Raw genomic sequence first — 21,026 nt, forward strand, 5'->3', positions numbered from 1 at the left:
ATCGTCAATGGCCTCTCCCACTCCACCCCTATCACATCAGACCATCGTCAATGCATGGTAAACAGCCCTGGGGGTGCCAACAACTCAAGCGAAAAGGACCTTCATAAAAAAGGACACCTCCCAATGAGCAGGAGTTGGTGCAGGTGTTGGTGTTTGCCCCCTGCAGAGGACAGGTATGAGAAATGGAACGCCCACTCTATACTGCATAAAAGGGTGGGATACATTTCTGGTTGTCAGATCCCCATACGCCGTTTTAGTAGAAGCTTGTTGGCTCACCACCATGGCTTATCATAGCATCAAAATGAGACGGAGTAGTGCTTCCAGTGTGGTGAGCGGTGGTGGTTTTGGGAGTGGTGGTGGAGGTTTTGGCAGTGGTGGTGGAGGGGTTAGCAGCAGCTTCAGCGTCGCACCAGGGATCCATCTTAGCCAGGTGGGGATGGAAGTCGGCTTTGGGTCTGTCAACGCTGGCGGTGTGCTTAATGGATTCGGCGGTGGAGCAGGTTTCGGTGGTGGGGGGGATCCTCTTCTTTCCGCCGGGGAGAAGGAGACCATGCAGAACCTCAACACCCGCCTGTCCTCCTACCTGGAGAAGGTGAGGGCTCTGGAGGACTCCAACGCCGACCTGGAGCAGAAAATCAAGGAGTGGTACGAGAAGAACCACCCCGGAGGTGCTGGGGGCGCCGCAGCTCGCGACTACAGCAAATACTACAAGCAGATTCAGGATCTCACCAACAGGGTAAGCATGAAGCGGCACTGCCTTCAACTTGTGAATCTGAATATTAAGTTGTGTGGGGTTTTAATTAGGATCAGCAGATGAGTCCACACCACTGGAGCACAACTTTTGCAGTTGTTGGCTATACTTCCACGTTTTATAGTTTAAGGGGTAGTCTAATTGGTTACATAGGACCCAACTAAAACTCCCAGAATACACTGATTTCTTTAAAGAAGGCTCCGGGGTGGAAACTAGGGTGGAAATTTACTAAGATTTAGTGCTGGCGTTTGCGTCACAAAAGTGACACAAAACAGCGCAAAATAATTTTTTCCTAATTAACTTTCCAGCGCTAAACTTGTTTAATGCTGGAAATAACGTAAAAGTAATTTAAAGCACCGCACTGCGCTACTTTGCATTACTTTGCGCCATGGGGGCGTGCCAAGGTTAGTGCATGGGCATTCCTATGCAACTACCCAAGGTTTCGCACGCTAAACCCAATTTACTAAAACAGTAGATTGAGGTTAGTGTGAGAAAACTGGGCCCTTTTCAACTAGGCGCAAGGAAGGAGAAATGCTGTCATTTCTCCTTCCTTTTCCGACTTTGCATGCGTGTTGCACTGTGCAACACGTATGTAAAGTGGGAAAAGCTTTGCATCGTGCCTAGCCTAGTATTTTGTACAGGAAGCGTACCCTTCCCATACAAAACCTATGCTACACTCATGCACACACCCTTGCGCTACGGCACTAAGGTGTGTGCATGGCGCACGGCAGCTGCAATCAGCTCTGACGCAAGGAAAAGGGGAGGAGAGAGCCATATCTTTAACACTATGATGCTCTCCGGCTCCCACCCTGTCACGCAACGCAGCGCAGCGCAGCCTCGCGGGGGGCTCCCCTGCGTAGCATGGTGATTTTGTAAATGTCCCCCTCGGTGCCCTGGTGGCTTTGAGTTATCTGATAACCGTAGATGTGTTGTCTCCCATAACGCGAAGTACTGTCCTCCAGCGCGGTCACAAGGAGTATAGTCCGAGCCAATGGGATTGTGCGATTCCGCGTCTTCGTGATTTTCTGTATGGTTTAGATTTTTCCACGCATAGCTTACCATTTGGGGCATATTTTGTCCATTTCAACTAAAAATGCTTGTTTATATCTCAAACGGATCAAAAGATATTAAAAATACACGCATACTTAACCATTTGCAGCATACTCTGTATATTTCAGCATAAAATGTTTGTTCATAGCTGAAACTAAAGAAAGGGGCAAACGCATTCACATGAATTACCAGTCCCTTTTCACAGTTGCTTTGGAGGTCAAAGAGGAACTAATGACGTGATAACTTTGCCCATATTGTGTCAATGCATGTATGCCAACAGACCCATTCGATCTGGAGACTCACGATTTTGAAAGCCCAAAATGACTTTATTTTAGATGTCTCCCGCCTAAAATTCCCTCCTCTTCGGTGTAAGTCAATGGTAAAAAAATAATTCTCCCTTTTACCACAATCTAGATGTTAGCATGTATGTTAATGTGTCTTAAAATTTGAGATAGTATTGCCACTGAATGCGCAGAATTATACCGCATAATTTGCCTATTTTCAAGGCATAATTTACCCTCCACGCCCCATAAGGCATACTTCCAGAGGCCCCGAGAATGGTTCCGCCGAGGAAGCCAGCAGAGAGTCCAAGAAGTTGCTTCGCCTTTCTGTAAGGAGAGGCAGAAAGTGAGCAGGCTGGGTGTGCCGGGCAGGGCTGTTCTACCGTCACTAACTGGTACAGGATGCTTCACTGGAGATAACTCACACAACAAGCATTTGCAATGCAATCGGTCTCGCCTTTGGGACCTTCTAATAATTTAACGATGCAGCGCATTTTCACACTTGTGTCCTGAAATATTTATAACAACCATTTGTACCGCTAAGAAAGAAAGCGCACTTCAGTGTGTAAAAGAAGCTATGAGAACATATTGACGCTGCCTCTGCAGCACGGTGCAGCAACAGACACCAATGCCACCATCCTATGTCTTCTGCAATTGCAGACTACAGCTGCTGTGAGAGGGACACACACCTGCTGGAGCTGTGCCCACCACACATTGTAAAGATTCATAGCAGAAATGGTCTCTTTGAAATGCCTTGAATATGCCGATAGATTAAAGTCTCCGCACTCTACCCTAGCCTGCATTTACTCACAGCAATTCAAACTCCTTCCTCTCTCAACCCCCACACATATATGGAGGCGCACTAAAATGGTGGCTCGGTGAATTAAAATACTTTCCCAGGAACACATCATTTGAAATCAGTTTATGGGTCAAGAGCATTACAATTAGGTCAAGAAGATTATTTAAGTCACTAGACCTGCAGGCCTATTAACAGTTTTAGGGTTTTTGGAGGCCTGATACCTAAAACAATCTCTGGAGTTTGCAAGCTCACATCGGCAGCGGATTGCACATGAGAAGCCCGCTTGAGTCTGGAAGACCTGGAGCGACTAAGTGGCAAAATGTCAAAAGCATTTTCCAAACCAAATCAATAAAAATAAAACGTAAAGTCCATAATTCATAGACCAAAACATCAACTATGCTTGTCAATAACACATTATCTTATTTCATCACTTTTAATAGAAGCAGCATATAGTTCATAAGAATAACCCACAAGACTCAAGCGGTCCCTGAAACATTCTTTGACTGCAGTAACAAATCGTTTTGTTGCAACTTTTTTTTTCTTTTTCAGGGCAGAAATATTTTTTTAAGCTTCAATAAATCCAGGAAGATAAAAGAGTACATAATCGGGGCCTAAAAGAGTTTCACTCAAGTTACACCATCTATTCCCAATAGGAATGCGGCTCCATCTACCTTAGTGGACGGCATATCTAGTAAAAATGGCAAAAATGACTGCTTTACACTGGGCTGAGCCAACTGTCCATATCTTGGTTGTTCTAACTCTGACTCTAAAGTGTAGTTTGTGTATGGAGTTGCTTTAGTCCCTACTTCTTTTAATTAAACTATGGCCGATAAGACCTTAAGTACACACACATCTGCTTGGACATTCACACAATGCCCAGGTTTTCACATATATGTAATCACAAATAAAGCCTTGCAGTCTACAGACATGCACATTCACAGAACATGAGTCTAAACGTATATGTACTAAACAAAAAGCACATGTACACTACATGCACACTAACATTCACAAAATGCATAAGTCTGGGCATATATTTGCTCACAAACTACATTTGTGGAATACATGCATAGCACGTATACGTTTACTTACACAACACACAGGTTTACATACATTTATTCAAATGTTGGTTACAAATAACGCCTGTACCCTGCATATACTTGCACATATACATTCAAACAATACATAAGTCTTCACACATAACTACTTTTAACACAAGTAGCATCCATGCAGTACACAAAAGCGCCTACATATAATTACCACATATGTATGCCACACATGCACATAGACATCCGCACAATAAACAGGTCTAGAAATATATACCCACAATTAACACCCATGCAATATACACATGTTCACATTCCCCCCAGTATTCCTGTATTCAAGTGTATGTACCCACACAGATCACATAGCTTTGCAAACATATCTACAAGCACACTGATACAAGCCACACAATTACAAAATGTGCACACAAACATAATCCCTGAATAAAATATATTTAGAAATACACAGAATGAACAATACATGCACAGTACTCACAAACACACACGTACATCTAAACAAAACATTAGATCGACACAAATGTGCAATGCATATTGTTACAGGAGATTATATAATACACTCGTTCACACTCGTCTAAAAAATGCAATTTTTTACAAAACACGAGACACAAGCGTACACATTGGCACCCCGATTTGGAAAATGCGTACATTTACACATACACAAAACCTGTTGACAAATTCCCACACAACAACAGAAGTTCAATAAGCAATAAGAACATATGCACGCAAAAAGCATGCCTTCAAGACCACATGCTTGTTCTCACAAATAGCACATGTGCACATCGCACATGTGTACATACACATTAACACTTCACGCAGGTGTATGCAGATACAGTATGTGCCTTGAAACAACACACGAGCCGTATGTATGCATGCACGCACTTATTCTTAGAGCCCGGAGATTACACGCACTCACGCCGCGACAATGTCTGTCACATAAATGCGCTTACACCTACCTATGGAGCGCACATTCCATAGGTGCAAACGTACAGCCAGAGCAAGGGACCCTTTACACTAGGACACGACCACGGACACCAGCACAATGCAGACCTATGGCTCTCCAGGTCCTACCGGGGCACTCCAAAAACTGAACACCGAACTTTAAACATAAAGTTAAAACATATTAAAGATGTGACTAACCAGAGTTTAGCGCAAACACGGGAGGCTCGGGATCCACTGGGCAGGTGTACGCATGCTGCCCGGATACTGATGCTCTCTGGGACAGTACAACCACACCAGTATCCCCTCTCCAGGACAGTGGTCGAAGTGGGGCGGATCTGAGGGGCACGGTGTTCCCTTACTTTTTTAATTTTAGGAAAACAGTTCCCCTACTTTTTGGCAAAAGTCAGCCGTCCCGGGACGTTTAATTCCGGGAGCTGAAAAGCTTCAGCTAATCTGAAGTGTCTTTCAGGTAAGCCTCCTGAGCTGTGAAAACGAGGGAGGGGAAGACAGAAAAACAAGCCTTCTTGTCAGGGTGCCTGATTACCTGAAAGAAGTGTAAATGTGCCAAATGCTAAATCTGCAAATGAAACGTCCTGGTGATGCGCATTGATTCAATTTGAGAGGTACTGTAAGGGAGCTACCTGCTAAGATGTGACGCGTGTTCTTTTAAAAGACAGTAACCATAAACAAGTCAAATATAAGAATATAGGGCTTAGGCGCGTGTTAGTAACACGTTAACACAACATTAGCATTTCCATAGCGTTGTGAAAACCATCAGCGCAGCGAAGGGCCCAGCAGTATTCCAATATATCAGCTCGCTTTAAAATGTACTGTAATCTATGGCTTTATTTAACCCTCGACAGTAGTAAAATAATGACTAACCCCAAAGGACATGTATTTTAAAAGCAACAGCAATTAACTTGTAGCCTTGCCTACAGGTAAGTGTGCACATTGCAGGACACCAATGTACCTTGCTGCATTAAGCGCACAATCTGCAGCCCCCTAGCTCTATTGTCCCATGCTGAGGCCTCCTGTTGAACTGTCTGCTCCCACCATGGGATCGGTCTGCAGCCTGTGCCTTGGACTACGCTGTAAGTCCCCAGAGGCCCTCGGATATCACCCTCAAGACCAGCACAACCCTCTGACTACCACGTTTCCTGATTCCGTGTGCGTCTTGGCTGCCAGGGTCTGATGCTCACCTTCATCCTCGCAGTTCGCCTGAGAGCCTCCGCCGGAAAGAGAAACAACTTTCGCCCCAAAAATTTGCATATTACCGACTGACTGTTTCTGTGATTATTTAATGGCTCCAACAAAAAAAGGGGGGGGGCGAAAAAGGGCTTTTGAAAGAAGGTCCAGCTAGGTATGCCCAATAATGTCAAACAAGAAATCAAAGCTGTTCCTTAAGGTTAATGAGACGGACCAAGAGAGTATGCAGGTGGCCGATGTGTATAGTATTTAGTCGGATATAGGAGCCCTCATACACCCGTATTGGTGTCGTGAATCACGCACCCTTTGGGATGTGAAGCGTCATCATCGGGCTGCTCCTACGTTGGGCCGGCTGGTGCAATGCTCAACGGGCTCTTTTGAGGAGCACTTTTATGGAGATCTTTTATCCGGTCAGCCGTTAGGTGATTGAGGGTAGGGGGCTCTATTGTAATGTAGATGAAAGGGTAAGTGAGGACGTTAAAATAGGTAGAGGAGTGCCAACTAAATTAGTTTATTCTGTGGCCTTCTTACCTAATTAAAAACTGTGTGAGGTAAAGTGTGGGTGCCTAGAGTAATGTGCTAGGTAGTCAACACTGCCTCATCTAGGGTCAACATGTTTCTCGCCTTATCTGAGCACTACTCTGGCGATTCATCAGGACCTTTAGGATTCTATCTACATGTGAGCTGTATAACGATTATTATTGAAACAGCATTATGTTATGAAGATTACCTGCAACTCGGTCTACCTGTAGAGAAGAAGACCAATATGATTAAAGAAAACCAATCATAAATTTATCGGTTATAAGGTGCGTCTCATAAGCCAAGAATGTGCAACTATGGTGGTGGTGCACGATAAGCGTGGTGATAAAAACACAATAAAACCAAGTGATGTGAACACTCCACAGTGTGTCATTGGGTTCCAAATAGCCTTGTATAGTATCATAAGAACGTGCTGTGTGCACTTACCCTATCAAATTCATAGGTTAGCGTGCTGCAGTTCCTGGTAGAAGACGCAAGGAGTTCCTTGCGTTCTGTAATTAGTATATAAACATGGTTGCTAACAGAATGGTATATTGTAAAGTTAAAAACTCCAGGGTAAACCCCTTCTCTTATTTTAAAATTTACAACATGTCTCAGGCTCCCCGCATTTGGCTGTGTGTAAATCGGGCATTTAAAACCAGGTTTAGTAAAGTATAAAACCTAATCTTAGTGAAACATAGAACCCTCTATCTTGTAAAGGGACTGGTCGGCAAAGCTTAAACTCAGAGAAGTCCCTATGAGACCTAATCTTAGTGGAGTATAGAACACTCTAGCTGGTCAAGGAACTTGTCAGTAACGTGTAGATCTCAGAGAAGTCCCCATTGGCTAAATAGAGTTAGTAACCTCATCTTAATAAGAGGCGAGCTCGCTATCTGGTAAAGAGTCTAGTCAGCGAGGCTATTGAAAACAGTACCCATTCGAAGTCTTAATGCCTCCGTCTGTCCATGCGGTAAGTGTCGGACTGGTAGCTCGCTAAGGATATAACTAAAACCGAAGGCATACGAATACTTACTAACGCGCCGAGTCCGCGTCTCCAGGTGACCTACCCCGCTCTACCAGGACTGGGAGGTGCAGTATCGTGTATCGCGGGACTCAAATAGGAAGTGCTCCAATGTTGGAAGGCGGGAATGGGCGTGACCGTGTAGTGTTGTATTGGTGGACGCTCCGGTACATCTTGGGCGCCATCTTGAGTGAGTGTTAGTGTACCGGCGCATTCAGACCAGAACATGGGCTGAAACTAACATTGTATGTTGTTCGCTTTTATGTTTGTTATTATCGTGGGGTTGGCACTGTAATTACCTTGCCCATTTGAGATAATATAGTGCGGACCTAGAGTGTGGTTTAAAACGGGGACACAGACCCTTAGTCCTAGTGAAGGAAGAACCATTGACGTGAGAAGGGCACCTCAGATTGGTGTATGAGATGTGGAGTCAATGTCGTAATGTAGTGGGGTCATAAGGCACTGGTTGCCAATATGATAGTTGATCAAGGTGGTTTGAGGGATGACCATGGGATTGCTTCATTAAGGCCTGTGGTGTGAGACCCCAATCTGTACACCCACCTTTGTTCCTTCACAAATAGTGCATCTTTGGTGATGTTGGGGCAAGATTCCAAGATGAGCCATGTGAATGAATCTGGTGTATGTCCTGTTTCTTGAAAATGCATACACATTCTCGTGTTAGTTCTTTTGCAGCGAAAATTGCTGCGGTGTTCCGTGATGCGTGTTTTTATTGGACGAGTTGTCATGCCAATATACTGTAGTTTACAAGGACATGTAATAAGATACACGCAGTTCGCTGTATTACAATTTGTGTGGTGACGTAGTTCCCAATTGAAGCCATTGCTAAATTGTATAGATTTGTGTGTTGAAGTGAGGGGGCACACGGAGCACGAACCACAAGGGTAATGTCCACTAACAGGTGGTAGGTTCCATAGAGATCTTTGGCTGGAGTTCCCCTGTGTGCGTGGACGGGTATGGATCAGTGTATCCCTCAAATTTTTCGTGCGTTTGAACGAGAACCTAGGGGTATCAATGTTCATTGTGCCCGTGTTGAGAATATTCCAGTGTTTTTTAATGCACCTTGTGATCTCATTTGAAGCAGGAGTAAATGAGATGACGCAGGTTAGAACATCAGTAGGGTTTGGTGTCCTCGGTGATAGCAACGCTTCCCGATGGTTATTGCGCGCTCTCTTGTTAGCTAAGGCAATCTGTTTTTCTGGGTATTCACGTGCTCTTAAGTTGTTAGACAATCTTGTTGCCTCCAACTTGTAGTCAGACAGGTCACTGCAGTTACGTCTTACCCTCAAAAATTGTCCGACAGGTAAGTTCTCCTTCAAGCTCCGTGGATGGTGACTGGAGAAAAGCAACAAACTATTCCGATCTGTCGGTTTTTTGTATAGGGTCGTGGTAAGAGTTCCCCTGTTAAGAACGATATTCAGATCTAGGAATGGGATGTTTTTTTCGGAGATCGTGTGTGTAAACTTAAGGTGTGGGTCGAGAGTGTTAATCCAACCACAAAAGTCTAGACAGGTTGACATCTCTCCTTTCCATAGTATCAGGATGTCGTCAATGAACCTCTTCCAAAGGTATATATCAGCAGAGAATGGATTTGATTGGTGAAAAATATTGCGTGTCTCGAAGTCAGACATGTAAAGACATGCCAAGCTCGGCGCAAATGTGCTGCCCATACAAGTGCCTTGTGTCTGTTTGTAAATTTGGCCTTTAAATTCAAAAAAAATTTCAGTTAGGGCTAACATTGCGCAATCCATTATAAAGCTGATAGGAGTGTTATGGTCCCAGCGGTCATGATTAAGTACGCTTTCCACCACATCAAGTGTAGCTCTCTGAGGTATGTTGGTGTATAAAGCCTGTACATCTAGGGTTACCAAAAGTTTGATCTCATCCGTGGGAGGTAATCCTGTTATCAGGCGAAGTAGATCTGAGGTGTCTTGTATGTAGGATTGTGTTGTTTTGACAAATGGTTGAAAAAAATAATCGCAGAATTGCGAAAGGGGTTCAAGGACTGAATCAATTCCTGATACTATAGGCCTGCCGGGTACCGGGGAAATCCCTTTATGGATTTTTGGCAGAGTGTAGAAATATGGGGTCCTTGGGTTCTTTTTTATCAGGAAAGCAGCTTCTTTCTTGCTTATCCAACCCTGGCTCTCTGCTGAGAAGACCAAAGCTGTGATAGTTGTCAAAAGTCGCTGTGTGGGGTTATGTGTGACTGGAGTGTAGTAGTCCCGGTCACTTAGTTGTCGTCTACATTCCAGTTCATAGTCAGTTGTTGCCATAATGACTGTCGCCCCTCCTTTGTCTGCCATAGGATCGGTCTGCAGCCTGTCCCTTGGACTGCGCTGTAAGTCCCCAGAGGCCCTCGGATATCACCCTCAAGACCAGCACAACCCTCTGACCACGACATTTCCTGATTTCGTGTGCGTCTTGGCTGCCAGGGTCTGATGCTCACCTTCATCCTCGCAGTTCGCCTGAGAGCCTCCGCCGGAAAGAGAAACAACTTTCGCCCCAAAAATTTGCATATTACCGACTGACTGTTTCTGTGATTATTTAATGGCTCCCTGTGAGGGTTCATATTTGAGCTGACCCTGTCGCCGGAACTCCTTCAATAGCTCCTCTACGACAGACACCTAAGCCCAGAGCTGGGAGAGAGGGGTCGCTTTGTCTTCAGAGGCCCTGCACTCGCCGGGTCTCCAGTAGCAGCAGATCAGAAGCAGAAAAACAAGGAGCGCCGACCGGTGACTGGCCAGGCCGTCCGCCGCTTCGCTGCTTGTGCTCTCTCTGCCTCCCACAGTGATTTGTAAAAACGCCACTGTTTTGTCATCCATGCGTACGATGTAAGGCATCGCGTGCATGCAAGACAAAGAGTGCAAATTCAGCCACCAATCATAAAACAAACAAGCACTGAAAATGCAATAAGAACGTGCATTTACCCGAGCCCTATTGCATTTTAAACGGAATTGCAGGCATTAAAGAAGGCACCAATGGGAGGGGGTGGGAGGGTGGTTGTGGTAAAAATAATTACAGTCTTTGGGAGGGAACGCAGAGAGCTAGGGGATCAGAACTGTTTTTCTAGTAAAGTGGCTGATAGCCTCGTAAGGATAAAAATGGGGACATGGACGTCAGGAGGCGGGATTAACAAGCCAAGCACCAATCAGAATACAGAAATTATGATTCAAGCCAATTAAAAATAAGGCTGGAAAGTGAGCGGAGCTTCCCCCGCTATACTGTATACAGCATCTCTGAACGAGACAGCGTATGCGCTGCCTAGGCGAGACCTAAAAAGGAACTAGATTAATCAGTTGGCATTTGGCAAATAATTAACTTTTTAGAAAGAGGAAATAAGATGCCCTGATTTTCTGTAATTGGACTGGATTATTTCTGACTGCCTTGCAGCGCTGTGTTCTTTAACAAGAGTGGAAGGAAAAGAAAAAAAACAATTTATAATACATGCCTGAAAGGTTTTCCCGTCAAATAGTGTCATTACTTAACACTAATATAAAAACATTTTGTAGCATTTTTAGTTTAGCATTATAGACCTAAAGTGTTTCATATTGAGGAATTTGGGGTCTGTAAATTAGGGGCCTCTATTTCGGCAGGACTAATGAATGAAGTACCGAATGTTGGGTTATTTTAAGAGGTTTTGTGTGGCGCCTTCTACAATAAAGTAAGGAACTGTAGTGCTTTCCTAAGTGGCTTTTTTCGAATGACTCTGACGAATTCAAACATAAGGGAGTGTGGGGTTGCTTGTCAGTGTTTTCAACGGTTAGTAGATATTTGTTTAATGGCTGGCTTCTCAATGAGTTCATTTGGTTAATATGACAGTAACATGAGCTTGAAGCAGACAGGGACCTCTGTAGTGTATTTTGTTTATATTTCTTGGCATGCAATTGCCAGCCTGTGCACACTGTTTTCTAGACTGCATTGCTAGCCAGGTAAACAGCTATGCTTCGGTGCTGCTCGTGTAAAGGTGAGGTTTGTTTAAGCTGATTTGTATGAATGGCTTTAAGACATATACTGGTGTGGAGCGGTGAGTGGACTGTTGCGTTACCAGTGCATTATGAGCCACAGATCCTTCGGGCCTGGCTACTGGATTACCTACATCTTGCAATATGTTCTTTGACATGTTTTCAGTCTCATCTTAACGGAGCATTTATAGGTAATCAAATGCTTTATGAATTATTAGTGATAATACTAACACTATTACATGTGGTTTGCTGCCACAATGTGCACATCAAGGTGTCAAGGGCTTCTCTAGAGAGGTCTGTTTGTGAGAAAACGAGTTATCGGTATAATTGTAAAGTTGTTTTGTGTTTCCGAAGTATATGGAAATCAGTTTAGGAAAACTGTACGAGATAGGAGATCAAGTGAAAGGTGACCCTTAACACAACTGTTCTTTCAAAGGACTACCAAGGCGTGAAGACGAAAAACAGGGAAGGTGGCTCTGGCAAACAGCACACGCTTTATATACATTTCCAAGGGTCCAAAATCACTAAATCCAGATACCGTGGAAAGTATTTTGTGCGCTCAAGTGTCACTCACGTGCACAAACTGTTACATTTGCTGTTAGGATGCCCAATTCTTTATTCATAGAGTCATGATCTGTAGATTTTTCAAAGTGAAGATTTCTACAATATTATCACCATCGTTATAATAACCTACCTTCACAATGTAAGGTAAGTATATATTTGCTGAACTCCACCTGTATTGGGAGGTAAGTACAGTTCTTACATATTTCTGTATGTAGCACAGAATGTAGTGTTAAGTGGATGTAGTGGATGTGATGAGACCATCATGCGATATAGTGGAAGAAGGGCTGTTTTTCCACCATATGTTAGTATCACTTTAAATGTGGATACAAGTGGGAGACAGAGTGGTGGCATGACCTCTCAACCATCCTTGTACCAAGGATATTCTTAGAGTAAATCCATGGGGACAGACATGGCACACATATGGGTGAGACCTAGGACAGTTCTATGGATCAAGTGAGATGGGATGGTGTTGTTTGATATTCAGTGTGAAAGATGCTCAGTGAAATGGTGCCTACCAGGATGCATAGTCATGCACTGATTATCCTCCCGTCTTACAGATCATTGGTGCTGCAGTTGACAACGCCAGGGTCGTCTTGCAGATTGACAACGCCAGACTTGCAGCGGATGACTTCAAGCTGAAGTGAGTGTGGGGAGCCACTCTGGGCAGGGAGGGGAGCTGGGAGGAGTCCTCTCTTCTCGGTTCTACCCAGATTGACCAGTTATTTTAATTGAAAGGGTGGCTAATTAAACTATCTTTTGGATCAAATGAAAAGTCTGTATTCCTGCAGGGTCTTATGCCCTCAACAATGAAGATTCTGAGCTATCGCATGATAATAACATCTTTTTTAAATTTTATTTGACACATTTTGAATAAACCATTCTCAAACAGCTGAAAGAACTGTAGAGAGGGACAGTTGTGTGATTATGGACAAACCAATAGTACAGCAGCGTTGAACAATTTACATGGCAAGGAAAGAAAAATTATGCAGAATGTTTTGTAAATTATTCAAATTATGCTAAACGTTCTGTGGCTTTGGTATTTAGCTATTCTGACATTTTAACACACTGATACAAATTGGATTCAACTGCTATAAAAATAAATCGGATTCTTAAGAAGGAAAATGATACGCATTAAACAAATTCTAATCAGAATTTTGTTCACCAGCAATTAATAATGTTGGGCCTGATTTGAATTTGACGGACTTGTCCTCCACGCTCACATACAGAGTCAATTCGGCCATACTTTTAATAAGGCCCTTTGCCCTATATGGAAGCACAGCAAACCATTGTATTGACAGCGTACATTCCAACTCAGAATAAAACAGGTTGTGGGAAAAACATGCACGGAGTTGCTAACAATCCCTAAACATCAGAATAAAATCCAGATGCTGCCTGAAACATCTGCATGGCATTTATTCTTCTTGATGCCTGTTGCCCCCTGCAGCAAGCAGTGCTTTCTTGATACTGTTGTCAAGCTACTACGTCACCTGGGCTCCAGTTTCCTCACACAGTGGCTTTACAGCAAGTTTTATTCATGTTTTGAACCCCTTAATAGGGGCCATACTACTGAACTTTCACAGTTTTTAACAAATGTAGGTTCTTGTTCAGGAAGTGAAGGACATCAGCCATCAGGCGACCACCTTATTGACCTAGTCTTCCCTCCACCCTAAATTATCAAAAGGTGCTTCTGGACAGACCTTTAGTGTTCTGTCGACAGAGCCAACATTAGCTCTGTCAATGGAATACTTCAGGATACTTTCTCCGATGACCCAAGAGAGTAGAGGAAGTCGGAGGAACAATTTTGCACCATCTGCCATATTTAGGGTGGATGGTGTAAAGACTTTAATTTTTTCTGTTGTTCAACGCAGGAAAACCTGCTGGTAAGGAAAAAGAAAAAGACAAGAAAACACGCCCAGGGTGTCGGGGGGCTATGTTTTTTTATGTATTTTCTTTTAATCTTTTACTTTAAAAAAATATACCAATTTGGGTGTATGTTTTGGAAAAACGAAAAACTTTTGAAATGCTTGACGGTATGCCATCATGGCTGACAGTACTGTCTGTCAAACTTTTCATACATTAACAAGTGCCTCTGTGACGGCGGTCCATGTCAGTGTACAGAATATTTTCTGCTGAGCCGGTGAACAACTCTGCATTTGGAGGGTGGAGGTCCCTCAGGATTGCAAAGGTAATGTCCGCCACCATCCTAAGGAAGTACACTCCATCCGGCAAACTCTAAATCATGCCACGTATCCTTATGTCTCATCTCACCCTTGTGCTCTCCTGGATAAAATGACACCTGCTTATCTGTACTCATGCTCAGGGGAGAAAACGAACTGTACCTGCGGCAGAACGTGGAGGCGGATATGAATGGTCTCCGCAAAGTCATGGACGAGCTCACCGTTTCCAAATCAGATCTGGAGACGCAGCTGGAGAGCCTTGCTGAGGAGCTGGCCTTCCTCAAGAAGAACCATGAGGAGGTAGGCTTCACTGCTCAGCTTTCAGGATTCCCAAGTGGTTACATGAAGTTGAAAATTCATGAATGGGCAACCCAGTGCCACTCAGAGTGAGGCATGCCAGAGCCATTAGTGTAGCTTTATGCAGGGCTGACTCTATTTCCAGATTTGGTAGTCTTTCTAAAGTCCCACTATATACAGATACATAAGTCATATAAATCTTCATTTGCTCTATTGCACTGGTAACTTAAAGACCCAACCCCTACAGGGCCTTATTTAAACTTTGTTGGAGAGCGTACTCCATCGAAACAGCATCGGAGTACCCTCTCTGCCAAAGTGAAGTTGTGACTGCCTCATTAAGAGTTGGATGGAACTTCAGTATGTTGATGGTGGAGACTAATCCATCTCTTCTGCCTCCCTACACATCCAAAGGCGCGACGGAGTTAGGGCTGTTGTATGTTTGGACATGTGTTTTTTTGCCCTATTTATAGCTGGTGAAAACATTGCCAGTTTTAACTGCTCCTCGCCGCCAGGTAAGACCTGGAGATAAAACCTAGATGTGAGGGGCAGAGAAAACTGCAACATGACCCTCGCGCCATGGGAGAAAACTCAAATGGTGAGGAGGTTATTGTGTTTTTTTATTTTTAAAAACAAAATTCCACCTTATGATTTTCTTTTTGAAAATAACAAAATCTTGAAAGTTTGACAGACAGCTTTGTCATGTTGGTAGCGCTGCCTGTCCGAACTTCCATGGCGGTGGTCCCTAGAAATGCAAGAGATATTCACTGGGCTGGCGGACATCAGTAACTTTGACAGGCAGAGTACTCTCACCATGGCAGGAGTAAAATACTCTGCCATGGCAAGGATACATACTCTGTATGCCAAAGTATAAAGAAGGGCCTTAGTCTTTAGAAAGAGTCCTTAAAACTTTTTGCAACCACCAAACTAGAGGGCTTATTTACAAGAGGCCTCTGTCACTGGGGCATCAGTTTTTTTAAGCTCCTTTGGCGCAGGCCTCTCGATCATATCTATGAGGTGACGCAAAGCCACCCTGCAAAAACAGGAATGTCCGGTATCTGATAATACGGGGCACTCCGCCCTTTCAAATTGGCGTAGGGCAGGGCAGCAAAAAGATTTGCAGCACTGGCCTTCCCCAATTTTTTGTAAATGAGGCCCTAGGTTAAGTGTGTCCTGTCTGGTTATTAATTTATGTCATTGTCAAGGCAAGGACCAATTTCAATGTTCATATCCTAGCGCAAAGACAATTGGTGGAGTGTGAGTGACCTACAATTATCAAAATCAAGAAATGAATCAATATAATCACTAACCAATACAGGGACCAGTACACCCTGGTGTTCTGAAGGAGGCTGTGTGAACTGATGGAGACCAACGGTCTGAGCCTTCCTGGCCACATTGTATTGGACCACTCGGTTTACTTTCCAACCACCGCATTATGATGCATTCCAGCTGGCTTACGATGGGCTCATGGAGACTGTAGGGCAGTCGGAGCTGGCCTGTGATCCTTTCCGCCCTTGGGATTACAATGCACGGTTTCCGACATGGTTTCCAAGCCTCTCTGTCCGGCATGGAAACCATGTCTGAAAGCGTGTTTGGAGGCTCACAAGAGGGCCGCCTTGGGTGTGCAGCCTCCAGTTGGGAGCTGAGGGGGCACCTATGATGCCCCCCCTGTTGATCCCTGCACCTCGTGGCAGGCAAGGGGCCTGCCACGGGGTGTAGGGATAAACAACACCTCCCATTTCCCTTTGGGAGCATGTATTATGGCCGGTTTACAGCCGTAATGAATGCTCCCATAGGGAAATGCAGGAGTGCGACCGAACAGTGTTCAGTCGCATCCTTATGAGGCGGTTGGGACCGCCGACTAGAGGTCGGTGTTGGGCGGAAGCAATGTCGCCTGACATCGAAATCGGCCCTCTTATGTTTTGTGAAGCAGTGTGATTCCAGGATCTGTTATACATTTTTACATTGTATATATTGTAAACTGTGATCAGGACTTTTTAAAAAAATATTTTGTATGTCAGTGCTCTCTGGGGCTCTGTTTTATCCTGACCATTCCATAGAATTGTATTTCTCAACTAACCCCTTCGGAACAACTGCACCTTCGATGGAAGCTACTATCGGGGATGTATCTAGGTCACTGGAGGAAGTCGCCTTGCAATACCAACACAAGAAGACATGAGAGGGCGGGTAGGGAGTTGAGGTACCAAAATTACAAACTGTCTCTTGGCATAGGGCTCAGATAAAATGTTCACTGGAGCAGTTTAATATTCTTCAACACCAAGATTCTCTCAAACAAATCTGGGAAATTAGCTACAACCACACAGATTTACACTGATTAGATAAGAATTCAACAAAATCACATCTCCTCGATTTTATTCTCAAGGATTAAAATGGTTTAACATAGTCTGAATATCAATTAGTTATAGGAAATATTGTAGACCTTTAAATTCTATCAGTATAGTGAATCACCTAAAATAAAACCATGGGTGAACTACTCTTAGTTTGGCCAGTTAAAGACAAATGCATGAGCATTCTAATTAACTTGGTAATTCACTTGGTAACAGAGCTCCTCTCTGGAATGACCCCAAAACAGCCACTCCTTGCTGAAGAAATGCAGCCACAGCCTCAACAAACCTTCTGTGGGTCCAACATATCTTGCAGTGGCCCCCTGCAGTGGTCCCCTAGTGCAGGCTATTGAATATAATCAAAAGTCATCATGTCGCTCATTACAAGGGGTCATAAATTAGATCCCAAGGCCGGACAGGAAGTAAAGAATTCGCTATTTTCTCCATCATTGAGGTGGGGATTCCTTCCAGAACCCCAAGGCCCTCATTACGAGTGATACAGATAATTCCTGTGTACACGATAGCTGCTGTTTCCACACATAACAGAATTTGAGTTTGGCGGCTCACACAGAACTATAGTTTTTACTGGATTCATTTCGACAGGTCAAACCTGAAAAGTATATGGGGGATACGCCCGTAATTCTTGGAACATGTGGATTTTAGTGTAGTAAGCACCAAAATCCTCATGTTATCCCCATTATCGGGGACAATCTCGTAGTTGGGTACTATTTGACGCACCCAATGATTTCCTTACCGCCTAGAGCCAAATTTATCACAAACACTGGCCACACATAATGAGGTCCTAAGCCTATTTTTGCTCCTGGAAGGGGAGCTGATTCCACGAGGGAGGTATCCAAATTCCTGTCCATAAAAAAAAAAGCACTCATCTGTCAGGCCCTCTTGGTCATTTAGAAGTGATTAAATTCTGCCATTTGCACAACCGTATTAAGGGCTATTAAATCATGGGTCGGTTCCCAATTCACTTAAGGCATAGTGAAACAGAAGACAGCAACAGAAAAAGGGGTATATTAGAACTTTGGAATGTTGAGCGCTCCATTGAAGACAATGGCGTGCTCCGGGCTTCTAAGAGTTGGTAGAAGCCCTGAGCTGTTGCTATGAACAAAGGCCTCAAGCAGCAGATGAGATTTCAACCCCCTCCGGCTCTGTGATGACTTTGTTTTACAAATTAGAACATTCTGCCCTCTAGGGGCGGAAAAGATTCTAATAGCCATAGCAGGCTCTACCGGCTATTAAAGGCCTGCTCCCATGTTAAAGTCCCTTGCCTTAAGCTTGGTTCTGGAGCAGGCCTATAATTGCCGGTAAAGCCCGCTTCGCAGGTACTAAGGCTATAATGAACAATGAGCGTATAAAGGTGGAAACACAATCAGTCATTGGTGATAAACTGCACTGTTCTTCCTGAGATTCCAACTTTGATATTTCCACACATACTGCTATTTCTTTTTTGGACTTGTGTCACGTTCAATTAATTTAGTTTCTTCATATTTTCACTGTGCCAATCACAAAAACGAAAACTAAGCAAAAGTAACACAAACAAGGCACATTAACAACATTTTAGCACTTAGTTGATAGAAAAATACAAGGATGCTGTACAAAGGACTAAAATTAAAAACTCTACCAAAAACAGCTACTCAGTCCGTTATAAATAAATAAAAATTAAAAAGAAATAAACAGAATTTTGATAGGTTTTGCATACCAGTTTACAATTATATTGATTATGTTTGTATAACCATTTATTGGGTTATAGTGGTGTTGTTTCTAAACATCAAAATGATAGTCATCCAAATCTTAATGAAAAACAGCACAACTTAAAGTTAAATAACAAAATTTTAACGCACACTGTATGAGGATTTTTTCTTTTTTAACTTTACACTCTTTTATCCCAATGTCTAGGAGATGAAGGGCTACCAGGGAGTAGGCGGCCAGCTGAGCGTGGAAATGAACGCGGTCCCAGGAATCGACCTGATGAAAGTCCTGAACGATATGAGGGCACAGTATGAAAACATGGCAGAGAAGAACAGGCTGGAAGCTGAAAGCCAGTTCAATGAGGCGGTAAAAACACGTTGGCCAATGCACGAAAACAGAGATAATCTACACCTTTAGGTTTCCACCTACATTTGATGGAATTTATGCAGTTTTGGCGATTCTCAAGTAGGACACCTTGGAAGCTGCGACAATTTACGTTTAATAAGTATAATCAGTCAGACTTTAGTAATGGTGTACAGATAAATGCCTTACAAAAAGTCAATGTACATATGATTGACTGTTTTTTGTTTTCTACCAGGAAATTAATTTTCCTCCATTGAAAAAAACCTTACCCTATACACCCTTGAGCATTGCCACTCTGCATAGGTGTTTGTCCCAATCCCTCCTGAGAGGAGCTACTCTTTGACTAAATCCAAATTCAGATTGTGTGTTGGAAAAGCTGTGAATATCCACAAACTTGTGTGTTTACGGGTCCTCACCAAGTTTCCATGGCTAGTGTAATATCAAGTGTGAGTAAATCAATGTATGGCTATTTTGTAAATTGCAGTTGTGAACTGGCGTGCGTGAATGAAGCCTTAGTACTATTAAGTTGAACTTAGGTGCCCAATTGTTGTTGTTAATCAGTTTCTATATATTTTCATCAATATATTAATGACATGTGAGATCGTTTGACACACTCCCTTATCTTTCTCTCTTGTTTCTCCCCAGTGTAAGAGCCTGAAGCAGGAACTCCAGTTTGGGGCAGAGCAAGTGCAGTCCAGCAAGAGCGAGATGAGTGACCTCAAGCGCAGCCTCCAGTCCCTGGAGATAGAGCTGCAGGCGGCCATCGCCATGGTAGGTGAGAAGTGGCTTTAAAAGATATCCCAGGCCACTGAATGTTTCAGAGCTTTTTTAAATTCTAGCAGAAAGGACAGTCGCAAAACTATTGCAAATACATTCTTTTTTTCTTGGAAAAGTTTTAATTTCATGGCTTTTCCAACCTATATTTAGATTTTCCAGCAGAGACTTCTGAATTTTAAAATTCTGCTGACGTAACTGGCCAAAATTCATAATTTTGTAATTTAATGAAAATCCAAAGTTATTCATTCCTTTTCGGGTAAATGTCTGGGGAGGACAATTGTTCTGTAAAAAGGCAATTTTCTGATTTTTTTTAGCTATTAACTGAAAAAGAGTTAAGGATGTTTCACTTATGTTGCTCAAGGTCAGTACTTCAGCTGTGTCGGAGTAGAGTTGGAGGCAGTTGTCTCTCATCCATTTGACTATGTTGGTCATGGTGTTGCACAAGTTGTTTTTTTGCATTGGACAAGCCCTCTGTGAGTAAGAGGGTCCGTTTTTAGTGTCGTCCATGGGCTGTCTAGTGCTTGTTACCTTTTTAGTTGCAACAGGGATAAACACTTCTTTTGTACAGCAAAAATGCAGATTTAAGAGCATTTTATTCTGAAACCTGTTTAGAAGGCCTTAGCTACTTCATGGGTGAAATACAAGATGTCCAGAGCAAAAGGAAATAGGAGAAATATGGATAAAAAGATGGTTATTCTTTAATCCCTATTACAACAATTAGAATGCTACTAAAAGGAATGCCCCAAACCTTCTAACTGTATTAATACATCTGCATAAAAAAGCAACTTGTCTGGGGGATTGATTGATTGAATTGTAGACTTACACAGTACACGGTTACCCACATGGGTATCCTGGCGCTAATATCTTCAAAGAAGCAGCATGGGGAAGGAAATTAAATGTTGAAGAAGTAGATTTTTAAGTGTTTTCTGGACTCTAATTGAGGAATTGTACAACGAGGATGAACGGGATAGAGAATTCCAATCTGAAGTCTTCAGATAGTCAAAGAAGTGGCCATCCCATCTGACTTTCCTGAAGTGAGGAGTGATAGTAAAAAGGCAGAGGAAAAGTAAAGCGAGCGGGAAGGCTTATATTTTTGGCAAATAGCCTGTAGCTGGAGATGGGTGAGTCATAGGGTCAAGGGTGAAATGATTGGAATAATGGACATTACCATTGAGTAATCAGAGCACAACTT

At 43.3% G+C, this 21,026-nt stretch overlaps 1 pseudogene across 1 annotated transcript in view; it reads left to right on the top strand.

Annotated features, from left to right (window-relative positions):
* Positions 1 to 301: 301 nt before the first annotated feature.
* Positions 302 to 21,026, top strand: part of LOC146839489 (keratin, type I cytoskeletal 12-like) — a 35,206-nt pseudogene continuing 14,481 nt past the window's right edge. Inside the window, exons 1-5 of the transcript XR_014981088.1 lie at positions 302 to 736; positions 12,732 to 12,814; positions 14,495 to 14,651; positions 18,902 to 19,060; positions 19,703 to 19,828. The product of XR_014981088.1 is annotated as a keratin, type I cytoskeletal 12-like (transcript). The remainder of the gene's footprint in view (positions 737 to 12,731; positions 12,815 to 14,494; positions 14,652 to 18,901; positions 19,061 to 19,702; positions 19,829 to 21,026) is intronic.

This window comes from Triturus cristatus, chromosome 4_1, assembly GCF_964204655.1.
Source record: "Triturus cristatus chromosome 4_1, aTriCri1.1, whole genome shotgun sequence".
NCBI lineage: Eukaryota > Metazoa > Chordata > Amphibia > Caudata > Salamandridae > Triturus > Triturus cristatus.